General features: G+C 36.8%; 1 protein-coding gene across 2 annotated transcripts in view; it reads right to left on the bottom strand.

Moving 5' to 3' along the window:
- Positions 1-13,992, bottom strand: part of GHR (growth hormone receptor) — a 298,275-nt gene that overhangs the window by 171,457 nt on the left and 112,826 nt on the right. The gene's annotated exons all lie outside the window — the stretch shown is intronic.

Here is a 13,992-nt window from a genome sequence, read left to right on the forward strand (position 1 = left end):
CCCTGACCTTTGCCCAGTACATCTCTGGGCTCTGCCTGCTGAACTGAAGGCCAGGCCTAGGCTGGAGTCTCATGAGGCCTATTACAATGGAGGCAGCCAAATCAGCTGAGAAGAGGGCTAAGCGTTAGAACTCAGCAAAGGCTCTGATCTGGATGGGTAGAAAGCAGTGATAGGGTGTCTGAATCTGGTCCTTTCCCTTCTCCAAGGAGTATAAGAACAAAGGCAGAAGTGACCATCTGTTGTACTCACTGCTACCTCATTAAAGTACCCCAAATGCCCAGAAGACAGCACATTGTACATCTTGTAAATGAAGAAATTAATGAGTAAATGAATTCTAAAATTTCATTGCTCATTAGAAATCCTAGCATACTTAGTTTCATTGTAAACATTTAACCATTTGTCAGCAGTATAAAGTAGTTTACAGAAAACCCCTAGAAAACTGAAATTCCTGCATCTTAATTTAGTCCCCTCATCTCATCCCTTCAAAGTCCTAATCAACTAAGTATATTTTGGTCAATCGGGCAGAAGAACACAGCATTTAGAAAACGTAGTTTAGGGTTTTTCTGATTACCTTCTAGTAGAGGGAAATAGATCTCCTTTAGAAAGGGCTCACAAGTCAACTAAAAGGTATAAAATACTAAACATTTAGTGAATTACATACTCAGGTGACATAAAAAATAAAACCAGCTTTCTAGCTCTGGAGCTTTGCCATAATTCTTGTAGCTGCTCACACAGTTAGAACAATCATGACCATTCCCATCATTGAGTGTGGAGTGAGTTGCTGTACACACAAGACTGTGTGACTCATTTTCCTGTGTGTGACCAACAGTCCTGTCCACGCTATTAACACAAGAAGACCGTTCATGATTTATGACTGCTTCAAGAATTAGCTGGGCCTTTAGCTGGTTACAAGACTCCTTCTGCCTGGCTTGCTTTCCCATGTTTATATGCAATAAGCCATTCTGTGACATGTAATACATACAAACCCTTTAAGATGAGAAACACTCAGAGGGGAAAATTCATTTTAATAGTTTAGTTGACAATGACTAGATTTGAGAATTTTGCTGATTGTGAATTGTGGCTAATATGTTTTGAAATCTTATTTTGAATGTGTAGAAACCACCTATCTGACAAATACCTCTAAATCATGTTTCTAAAACTAAACTCAGTGGTCCATAAACACCTGATCCCCAGAATTTGCAGTATAAATCAGAAACCTAGGAGTTATCTGGATGTCTTTTCTTCCTCCTCTGCCCCTGTTTCATCTTTTGATGTTATCTCTTCTGTATCTTTTGAGTCCATTCCATCCCCCTTTATCTTCACTACTGTTACTAGCCACCATTTCCCACTTGGGTTTGAGAATGGCCACTTAACACTCAGACAAATTCTCTCCAATCCATTTATCTCACTCTCTCTTTCAGTCTCTCTCTCACACACAGAAATATGCTTTGAAACATAATTATCATCATGGCATCCTTCTGCATAAAACATTTAAATGACCTTCCTTGCACATGGAATTAATACCACAATCCATGACTTGGACTAACTAATATTTACTAGTTATCCCCAACTTTCACTCTTCCCATTTTCAGTTAGTAATAGAACCCAGTGAAAGGCATTTCTCAGCCAACCTTGCAGCTAACTGTGGTCACATGACTATGTTCTGGCAAGCAGGACCTGAATGGAAGTGGCATATGCATCCTTCAGGGCAATGAGCATCCCCTACACTTCCCCTCCTCACCCTTGCTGGCTTGGATGCTTATGGGCTGGACCACTGAACACATGGATGAGGGCTATCTAGACTTGTGGAACATGTCTGAGACTCACTATGATGTCGGATCCCAGACAATGAGGGGTTATAAAAAGACAAAGGGCCAACTAGTCAGTGGTTTTGTGACCAGCCAGCCTAGATCTTTCTAGTTCATCCTTGAAAGAGAAAGATTTTTTCACCTCATTTGTCAGGCTCAATCGAAAGAGTAATGGGAAAAAGTAATCACACCACACTTGTGTGAAAACATAAGCTGAGATTTTATTCTTGATACCATAAAGAAAAGGAAATATACCTGAACACATGGCATTCTGATATGGCTTTTTCATGAGCTTTAGAAGTTACTGCTCCTTATCTAAGTCACCTATAAATCCTATTAGTGTGCTGAAACCAAAAGTATTTGGAACTGTTAGAACTTATGAATAGTTTTATTTGGGGGAATTATTAAGGCCCACATAAATGCACATCTTTGTCAGATAGAAATTTTTTGGTTTAATAAAAAATAGGTGATACTCTGAGGCATGTTACCTCAAATCAAATTCCCAAACCCCAAGTTATTAGGGGCCTTATTAAATTTTACAAAATAATGGTTATACTAAGAGTAGGAAAGTGAAGGACTTTGGGAAAAGGAGCCTGGACTATATCTTTGCAGGTTTTTGTACCCAACCCCCAAAACAAGTTTTATACTGAGCAATGTACTCTTAGATGGTATTTGTAAGACAAACATGAAGATTTCCGCTTCAAACAGAATTTCAACCGCAGACACTTCATATTTACATCAAGAAGATGAGCTAAATCAAAAGTAGGGGTACATGATGCTTGCTTGCAAGATGATCATTTTCCACAGAGCTAATTTTGATATTTTTTTCTGATTACAAATGCATAATACTTGCTTATGTAGAAATCTGTTAAGTACTAATATAGTATAAAATAAATTCTGGATTCCTTTTTTGTCTCTAACAAAATATCTAAAGAAAACCGAAAACATGCTCCATATAAAAAGTTGTCTCTTATTATTTTTAATTTTTTTCCATTTAACATTAAAGACTCTCAAGTACCTGCCAATTATATTGCCACATTTTCTAGGAAATGCAGCTTTTAGCAATTCTTTGTTGATTCAAATGAAATCAACCTAGCTCAGCTAATATTAATTGATTAGACTGAGAATAAAGTCCTAATACCAAAGGCTGACCGAGAGAAAATGCTTGAAATCAGATGTTGAGTGATTCAGGCGGGTTCTATCAGTTTGGGCAAGTTGCTAGGGAGTGGACAGGAAGCTTGAGGACATCACAAAAGAATCCATAAAGGACCCATGATGCATTGAGAGACAGATACATAAGAATGGCTGGGCATAGTAGAACAGATCTGGTATCATTACAGTAAATCTCCATTATATGGAGTTATCTGGAAACATTATCTTCCTTGCTGGCTGAAGAAACACAGTACCCCTCCAACTACCCTCAAACAAAAAAAATAAAAAATTGTGAATATCAAATTTAATTCATATTCCATCATATGTCTTTTATAGGACATTCAGATTGGTGCTCTTCAAACTGAGTCATAACCTACTCTTAGGTTGTAGGATCAATTTCGTGGATCAAAGCCAGCTTTGTTCATTGGCTTGTTTAAATAAATGGAATGGATTGAACGGTTTCCTTATATGGAACTTTTTGATGCATGGGTGTGTCTGTTGGGTTACTTTGTATACCTAATATTTTCTTACGGTGAGTGACAGTCAAAACAAGGGTGGGTCACTGATATAGATTGCTTCTAGTTTTTCAATATTATCGGTAATGTTACAATAAACATCTCTTGGGAGGTGGGGGGAAATTTGGTTTGTTATTTCCATTTATTTGCCTAATGGTTGATTCACAGAAGCAATGTTGCTACATGGAAGGGTAGAATGTTTATGAGATTTCTCATAGATATCACCCAATTGCTTTCAAACTGTCCTAATTTAGACTCAAACTAGACAAGAAGAGAATTTCAGTTTCACTGTTAACAATTGTCAGCAAAATGTTCTTTTCCTCCTATTTTCACTAATTTAATGGATAAAAATGATCTGCCATTGTTTTACATTTATTTGAGAATTAGTGAGGCTGAATATTATTTGGAACATTTACTGTGAATTATCTAAGTATGTCTTCTCACGTTTGCTGGATCCCCTTTTTCTTTCTGCTATTTTATACATATCTTTTTAAGAAAGGCCCTCTCACTATTCTTTAGGGATGAGGGCATAGGAGGACAAGAAAATGGGAAAGAGCATTTTAATCAGCTTGATTTTTGCCAGGCTGCCTTTAGGCTTTTAAACTTCCCTAGGTTTTGAGACCTGCTGCCTGATAAGGTACGTTAACCTTAAAAATAACTTTAAAGAATAACCAGTGCCAGAATAGCTGGTCAACGTGGCACTGCAAAGTTGTACTTTGAACTTCTTCTTCTGTGCCAAACACTGCAATATTAGGTTTGTTTTTTTAAAAAAAAAATTAAGAGAGTAGTACTGAAAAATTTAAAAGAGCAGTTACGAGCCTTGGAGGGCAGATTGAGAAGCTCCAACACACATATGATGGGAATTCCAGAAAGAGAGGATTTAATTCAACTGCAAATAATCAGTTATAGAAAAGGTTATTACTGATAATTTTATAAAATTGAATAATTGATTGAGTTTGCAGATTAAAGGCCCACAGTAATTACTGAGTAAAGTAAATCTAAATATAATAAAGTAAAAATAAAAATTAGATCTATCATATGGCATCAAGATACAGAAAAATCTTTAAAAGTGCTTAAAATAAGAGGCAGATTACCTGCTAATGAACTCATATGGACTGGTGGAAGATTTTTATTTAGTAACAACAGATGCCAGAACACAAATAAACTTTAAAAGTATTAGAGAAAAAAACATCAATTCAGAATTTGATACCCAACTAGCCTGTCACTAAAAACTCTGTGTATGTGTGTGTGAGCACACATGAAAACTAAGATACTTTACCACCAAAAGACTCTCATTAAATAATACCTAAAGGAGGGAAATGCAAATTAAAACCATAATGATATGCCACCTTTTCCTAGCCAGAATGACCATTATAAAAAGACAAAAACAAAAAAAACCCCAAAAACAAACAATAAATGCTGGTGTAGAGGTAGTGAAAAAGGATTACTTATACACTGCTGGTAGTGATGTCAATTAGTACAACCTCTATGGAAAACAATGTGGAAATTTCTCAAAGAACTAAAAGTAGATCTACCATTCAATCCAGCAATCTCACTACTGGGAATCGACCTAAAGGAAAATAAGTCATTATATCAAAAAGATACCTGCTCATGTATGTTTATCACAGCACAGCTCACAATCGCAAAGATGTAGAAACAACTTAAATGCCCATCAAACAATGAGTGGATAAATAAAATGTGGTATATATACACCATGGAATACTACTCAGCCATAAAAAAGAAGGAAATAATGTCTTTTGCAGCAACTTGGATGGAGCTGGAGGCCATTATTCTAAAAGAAGTAACTCAGGAATGGAAAATCAAATACCATGAAGTTCTTGCTTATAAGTGGGAGCTAAGCTATGGGTATGCAAAGGCATACAGAGTGATATAATGGACACTGGAGACTGAGGAGGGGGTGGGGTGGCTGAGGGATAAAAAAAGGTGTATATTGGGTGCAATGTACATTACTTGGGTGATGGATGAACTAAAATCTCAGACCTCACTACCACCATACAATTCAACCTTGTAACCAGAAATCACTTTTACCCCAAAAATGATTGCAATAGAAATATACATGTATAAAATTTTGAAAAATACCTAAAGGAGCTATTTTTGCAGGAAGATAAGAATCACCTTAAGTGTGCACTAAAATTATCTCCTTTTAGAAAAAGAGGAAAAGACCTTTTCTCCTATTTCAGTTACTGCTCATGAAGTTACTGACCCATTTCTCTGCTCCCCTCTAAATCAAAACTTCTTGAAGAAATTGTCTTATTCTCCATTCTTTAATTCCTCCTTGCCCAATTTCTTAAACTTACTGAAATCAGGCTTTAATCTCCACTACATCAATGGAATAGCTTTTGCTGTAGTCACCAATGACTTCCACATTGTGGCAAATTCTTAATCATCTTATTTAACCAATGAATAACACTTGCCACAATGGATCACTCCCCCTTCTTTGACACACTATCTTAATTTTGTATCTCGAACACCCTTCTCCATTGATTCTTCCACCTCAGTAAGTACTTCATCCTGGTCAACTTCACTGTGTTTTCTTCATTTTCCCAACCACTTAGCATTGAAATATCACCAGAAATTATCCTCCTCTCCTCTTTTCTCTATAGTTATTCCCTGGATTATCTCATTTGGAATCATGACACTAATGCCACATATATGATGATGTTGTCCAAATCATAACTTTAATCTAGACCTCTTTCTTGAACTATAGGCTCATATATCCAGTTCACTATTTAATAATTTCTTTGAATGTTTTATAGTCATCTCAGACTTATAAAACCCATAACCAGACTTTCAATTTTACTTCCTAATCTATTCATTCAAGAGTGTAGGCCATTTCAGTAAATATCACCTTCATCTTTCCAGATTCTCAGGAAAGATTCCTCTATTCTTTCACTGATACCCCATAAGTAACACTCCATCAACTAATCCTCTCAGACATGCCTTCAAATTACATCCAGTATATGATCACTTCTTACCATCTCCATCTTTATCTCCCTTAACCAAGGCACCAACATTTATCTGGATTATTATAACAGTTTCTTAATGGCCTACCTGCTTTTGCTTTTGAATCTCCTTATTCCCAACACCCAAATTGGTCTCACTAAAATAAGAACATGTCCCTTTTTTTTTTCCAGGACCCTGTCATGGCGTCCTATCTCACTTAGAGTAAATGACCAAGTATTTACAGTGGTCTGATAGTCCTATCTGATTTTTTCCTAACCCCACTCTCACCCACTATCTCTGCCTCCATTTACCACTACGTTCTTATTGCTCATCCTGCTCCAACAAACTGGTCTCTTTGATGTTCCTTGAAGATCCCAAATAGCCTATGCTATTCCCTCTACCTGGGATACTTTTCTTCCAGACTTCTTTCAAGTATGCATTCAAATGTCACCCATCTGTAAGCTCTTGCCTGACAACCTAGATAAATAACAATCCTTATACTACTTAATTTTTCTCCATAACACTTATTTTTGATATATATTTACTTGTTTACTTGTTTATCATCTCTGTTCTCTAACTAGATTGTCAACTACATGAGCTCAGAGATGATTTGGTTGACTCCTATATTTCCAGGCATGTACAACAGCAGGACAACACAAGGCATGCAATAAGAATTTATTAGGTGAATGAACTAATGGTGAGGAAAAAAGTAAAACATGGTGGGTAATTCAACTAGATATTGCTTGTAAAAAAACAACATGGAACAAATTTCCTGTGAATCAGAAGATGAAAGTAAATTCTAGACAAAAAAAAAAAAACAAGGAAAATAGTAGAGACTGTCGCAAAGGATAATTAAAATGTGCTAGATCTGCTTTATTTGAGAGAAGGATAGATAATGCATGAAATATGGGAACACTGATATCGGTTGTTGTGGGAGTGGGTAGTCTGACTAGGGGGTGCAGGAGGACATGGGCATGGGTTGAGCATGGGCAATGTAGTTTGTGGTTGTTGCAGCCTTCTGCTGCATTAAGAAACAACTGAAGGGCAGCCTGGGAGCGGGGGCGGTGGTGGATAGAGGGGATGGGTGGGGACAGGGGCGGACTCACACTAGGGAGGACTTGGGAGGGCATATTCTACCAGAGAGCCCAGGAAGGGGGAGTGAAGCTCAGCCTGATCATAACTTTTAGAAAAGTGACAGGCTTCCCATAGGTTAGAAACAAAAGAAAGAGAGGTTTTAGGCTTATGTTCTTTGAATGTTTTTTTCTCAATATGTAGAAAATGGACAATCCTTATTCCTAGATAACTACTATATTTGAAACAAGTAGGTTTATGTTTGTGAATGTTTTGATTCTCAATAGGTAGAAAATGGACAATTCTTATTCCTAGATAATTACTATATTTGAAACAAGGTGAAATAAAACCTTTGCATTTTTAACTTCTCAGAGAAATATTTCTGAAAATCAATAACTATAAAAAGCAAATTTACCAAAATATGCTTTAAGATGTTGCAGAAGAGAGATGAAGAGAGGAAGAGAGATACAGAGAGAGAGAGAGAGAGAGAGAATACAGTAACACATCCCATTCAAGTAAGATTTAGATCAAGAATGCAAGGATAGTTTAATATCAGGCAGATCTATCAATATAATCTACAGCATAAATAATTTAAAAGTGGGAATCAAATGATTATTCTAATGTGCAGAAAAACCATTATTTATAGGCTAATACTTGTGATAAACTGTCTTAATAAACTAGAAATAGAGAGCAGTTTTAACCTGACAAAAATAAGTCAGCCAAAAACCTATACAGTACTTAATAGCATACTTACAGTGAAATTTTGAAGCATTCTCACTATTATTCAGTACAAGATAAAAATGCTTAGTATAAACATATAATATTTACACAATATTTTATCTTGTTGGGAGAGAAAATTTTAAAACAACAGAAGAAAAAGAAAGTCTAGCAAATACCAAGGCATTTATGGGATCTTAATTTACAACAGAGGAGGCATTACAGAACAATGAAAAAAAGAGTGTTCCTAAGTAAATGGTGTTAGGATTAGACTGTTAAAAAATAGATCTAGACTTCAAGAATGAACCAGGAATCCTGAGAGGACCCACAGACCCTCTGAAGGAAGTGGACTGCTCCTGCAGGATGCAGGAGACACCCCAAACACTGTGCTGGTATCCATGGCTGAGAGACGCATAGATGGTTCACATCACAGGACTCTGTGGAGACAACCCTCAGTACCAGCTCAGAGCCAGGTAGACTGGTTGTGTGGCTAGACCCAGAAGAGAGATAACAATCACTTCAGCTCAGCTTACAGAAAACCACATCCATAGGAAAATAGGGAGAGTACTACATTAAGGGAACACCCCGTGGGACAAAAGAATCTGAACAACAGCCTTCAGCACTGGACCTTCCCTCTGACAGAGCTTCCAAATGAGAAGGAACCAGAAAACAAACTCTGGTAATATGACAAAGCAAGGCTCTTTAACACCTCCCAAAAGTAATACTAGTCCACTAGCAATGGATCCAAACCAAGAAAAAAATCTCTGATTTACCTGAGAAAGAATTCAGGAGGTTAGTTATTAAGCTAATCAGGGAGGCACTAGAGAAAGGCGAAGCCCAACGCAAGAAATCTGATACAAGGAAATGATACAAGCAGGGAAAGGAGAAATATTTAAGGAAATAGGTAGCATAAAGAAAAAAATTAAAACTTCAGGAAACATTGGACAAGCTTATAGAAATGCAAAACGCTCTGGAAAGTCTCAGCAATAAAATTGAACAAGTAGAAGAAAGAAATGTGGAACTTGAAGACAAGGTCTTTGAGTTAACCCAATTCAACAAAGACAAAGAAAAAAATAAGAAAATATGAACAAAGTTTCCAAGAAGTCTGGGATTATGTTAAACGACCAAACCTAAGAATAATTGGTGTTCCTGAGGAAGAAGAGAAATCTAAAAGTTTGGGAAAACATGTTTGAGGGAATAATTGAGGAAAACTTCCCCAGCCTTGCTAGAGACCTAGATATCTAAATATAAGAAGCACAAAGAACACCTGGGAAATTCATCACAAAGAAATCATCACCTAGGCACATTGTTACCAGGTTATCTAAAGTTAAGACAAAAGAAAGAATTCTAAGAGCTGTGAGGCAAAAGCACTGGGTAACCTATAAAGGAAAATCTATCAGATTAGCAGCAGATTTCTCAGCAGAAACCCTGCAAGCTAGATAAGATTGGGCCCCTATCTTCAGCCTCCTCAAACAAAACAATTATTAGTCGAAAATTTTCTATGCAGCAAGCTAAGCATCATATATGAAGGAAAGATACAGTCATTTTCAGACAAACAAATGCTGAGAGAATTGGCCCCTGCCAAGCCAGCACTACAAGAGCTGCTAAAAGGAGCTCTAAATCTTGAAACAAATCCTGGAAACATTAAAACAGAACCTCTTTAAAGCCTAAATCACATAGGACTTATAAACAAAAATACAAGTTAAAAACCAAAAACAAAAAACCAAGGTACACAGGCAGCAAACAGCACGATGAATGCAACAGTACCACACATCTCATACTGACATTGAATGTAAATGCCCTAAATGCTCCACTTAAAAGATACAGAACAGCAGAATAGATAAGAACTCACCAACCAAGTATCTGCTGCCTTCAGGAGACTCACCTAACACATAAGGACTCACATAAACTTAAAGTAAAGGGGTGGAAAAAGGCATTTCATGCAAATGGACACCAAAAGCCAGCAGGGGTAGCTATTCTTGTATCAGACAAAACAAACTTTGAAGCAACAGCAGTTAAAAGAGACAAACAGGCCGGGCGCGGTGGCTCACGCCTGTAATCCCAGCACTTTGGGAGGCCGAGGCGGGCGGATCACGAGGTCAGGAGATCGAGACCATCCTGGCTAACACGGTGAAACCCCGTCTCTACTAAAAATACAAAAAATTAGCCGGGCGTGGTGGCGGGCGCCTGTAGTCCCAGCTACTCGGGAGGCTGAGGCAGGAGAATGGCGTGAACCCGGGAGGCGGAGCTTGCAGTGAGCCGAGATCGCGCCACTGCACTCCAGCCTGGGCGACAGAGCGAGACTCCGTCTCAAAAAAAAAAAAAAAAAAAAAAAAAAAAAAAGAGACAAACAGGGACACTATATAATGGTAAAAAGCCTTGTGAACAGGAAAATATCACAATCCTAAACATATATGCGCCTAACACTGGAGGTTCCAAATTTATAAAACAATTACTAATAGACCTAAGAAATGAGAGAAACAGCAACACAATAACAGTGGGGACTTCAATATTCCACTGACAGCACTAGACAGGTCATCCAGACAGAAAGACAACAAAGAAACAATGGATTTAAACTGTACTTGGAGCAAATGGACTTAACAAATATATACAGAACATTTCATCCAACAACTGCAGAATACATATTCTATTCAACAGTGCATGGAACTTTCTCCAAGAATAGACCATATGATAGACCATAAAATAAGCCTCAATAAATTTAAGAAAATTGAAATTATATCAAGTACTCTCTCAGACCACATTGAATAAACCTGGAAATCAACTCCAGAAGGAACCATCAAAACCATGCAAATACACAGAAACTAAATAAGCTACTCCTGAGTGAGTATTGGGTCAAAAATGAAGTCAAGATGGAAGTTAAAAAATTCTTTGAACTGAACAACAGTAAAGACACAACCTATCAAAACCTTTGGGATACAGCAAAGGCAGTGCTAAGAGGAAAGTTCATAGCCCTAACACCTATGTCAAAAAGATTGAAAGAACACAAAGTGACTTTCTAAGGTCAAACCTCAAGGAACTAGAGAAACAAGGACAAACCAAACCCAAACCGAGGAGAAGAAAGGAAATAACCAAGAACAGAGAAGAACTAAATAAAATTAAAAGAAAAAATACAAATGATAAATAAAACAAAAAGCTGGTTATTTTAAAAGATAAATAAAATCAATAGACCGTTAGTAAGATTAACCAAGAATAGAAGAGAGAAAATCCAAATAACCTCATTAAGAAACAAAATGGGGGATACTACAACTGACACCACTGAAATATAAAAGATCATTCAAGAGTACTATGAACACCTTTATGCACATAAACTAGAAAACCTAAAAGAGATGGATAAATTCCTGGAAAAATACAACTCTCCTAGCTTAAATCAGGAAAAATTAGATAACCTGAACAGACCAATAGCAAGCAGTGAGATGGAAATGGTAATTAAAGGCTTACCGACAAAAAAAGGCCCAGGACCAGATGGATTCACAGCAGAGTTCGACCAGACATTCAAAGAAGAATTGATACCAATCCTTTTGATGCTATTCCACAAGATAGAGAAAGAGGGAACCCTCCCTAATCCATTCTATGAAGCCAGCATCACCCTAATACCAAAACCAGGAAAGGACATAACCAAAAAGAAAACTACAGACCGATATCCTTGATAAACATAGATGCTAAACTCTTTAACAAAATACTAGCTAACTGAATCTGACAACATATCAAAAAGATAAACCACCATGACCAAGTGGGTTTCATACCAGGGACACAGAGATCATTTAACATATGCAAGTCAATAAATGTGATACACCACATAAACAGAATTAAAAACAAAAATCACATGATCATCTCAAAAGATGCAGAAAAAGCATTTGACAAAATCCAGCATCCTTTAAGATTAAAACTCTCAGCAAAATTGGCATACAAGGGACATACCTCAATGTAATAAAAGCCATTTATGACAAACCCACAACCAACATAATACTGAATGGGGAAGAGTTGAAAGCATTCCCTCTGAAAACTGGGACAAGACAAGGATGCCCACTCTCGCCACTCCTCTTCGACATAGTACTGGAAGTCCTAGCCAGAGCAATCAGATGAGAGAAAGAAATAAAGAGCATCCAAATTGGTAAAAAGGAAGTCAAACTGTCACTGTCTGCTGATGATATGATCATTTAACTTGAAAACCCTGAAGAATCCTCCAGAAAGTTCCCAGAACTGATAAAAGAATTCAGCAACATGTCCAGATACAAGATTAATGTACACAAATCAGTAGCTCTTCTATACACCAGCAGCGACCAAGCAGAGAATCAAATCAAGAACTCAACCCCTTTTAAAATTGCTGCCAAAAAAATAAAAAATAAAATACTTAGGAATATACCTAACAAAAGAGTTGAAAGACCTTGACAAGGAAAACTACAAAACACTGCTAAAAGAAATCGTAGATGACCAAACAAGTGGAAACACATCCCATGCTCATGGATAGGTAGAATCAGTATTGTGAAAACGATCACACTGCCAAAAGCAATCTACAAATTCAAAACCTTCCCCTTCAAAATACCACCATCATTCTTCACAGAATTAGAAAAAACAATTCTAAAATTCTTATGGAACCAAAAAAGAGCCTGCATATCCAAAGCAAGAAATAAGGAAAAAGAACAAATCTGGAGGAATCACACTGCCTGATTTCAAACTATAAGGCCATAGTCACCAAAACAGCATGGTACTGGTATGAAAATAGGCACATAGACCAATGGAACAGAATATTGAACCCAGAAATAAATCCAAATATTACAACCAACTGATTTTAGACAAAGCAAACAAAAACATAAAGTGGGGAAAGGACACCTTTTCAACAAATGGTGCTTGGATAATTGGCTAGTCACATACAGGAGAATAAAACTGGATCCTCATCTCTTACCTCATACAAAAAATCTACTCAGGATGGATTAAGGACTTAAATCTAAAACATGAAACTATAAAAATACTAGAAGATAACATTGGAAAAACTCTTCTAGACATTGGCTTAGGCAAGGATTTCATGACCAAGAACGCAAAAGCAAATGACATAAAAACAAAAGATAAATAGTTGGGACTTAAACTAAAGAGATTTTGGACAGCAAAAGGAACAGTCAGCAGAGTAAATGGGCAACCCACAGAGTAGGAGAAAAATCTTCACAATCTATACGTCTGACAAAGGACTAATATCTGGAATCTATAACAAACTCAAACAAATCAATAAGAAAATAAAAAAACAAGCAATCTCATCAAAAAGTGGGCTAAGGCAATTCTCAAAAGAAGATATACTAATGGACAAGAAATATGTGAAAAAATGCTCAATATCACTAATGATAAGGGAAATGCAATCAAAACCACAATGTGATACCATGTTGCTCCTGCAAGAATGGCCATAATAATAAAAAAAAATAAAACAGTAGATGTTGGCATGAATGCGGTGATCAGGGAACACTTCTACACTGCTGGTGGGAATGTAAACTAGTACAGCCACTATGGAAAAGAGCGTGGAGATTCCTTAAAGAACTAAAAGTAGAACTACCATTTGATTCAGCAATCTCACTACTGGGTATCTACCCAGAGGAAAGAAGTCATTATAAGAAAAAGATACTTGCACACGTTTATAGCAGCACAATTCGCAATTGAAAAATCATGGAACCAACCCAAATGCTCATCAATCAACGAGTGGATAAAGAAACTATAGTATATATACACACATATATACATATGTACATATATACACACAC

The sequence above is a fragment of the Pan paniscus genome, chromosome 4, assembly GCF_029289425.2.
Source record: "Pan paniscus chromosome 4, NHGRI_mPanPan1-v2.0_pri, whole genome shotgun sequence".
Classification (NCBI taxonomy): domain Eukaryota; kingdom Metazoa; phylum Chordata; class Mammalia; order Primates; family Hominidae; genus Pan; species Pan paniscus.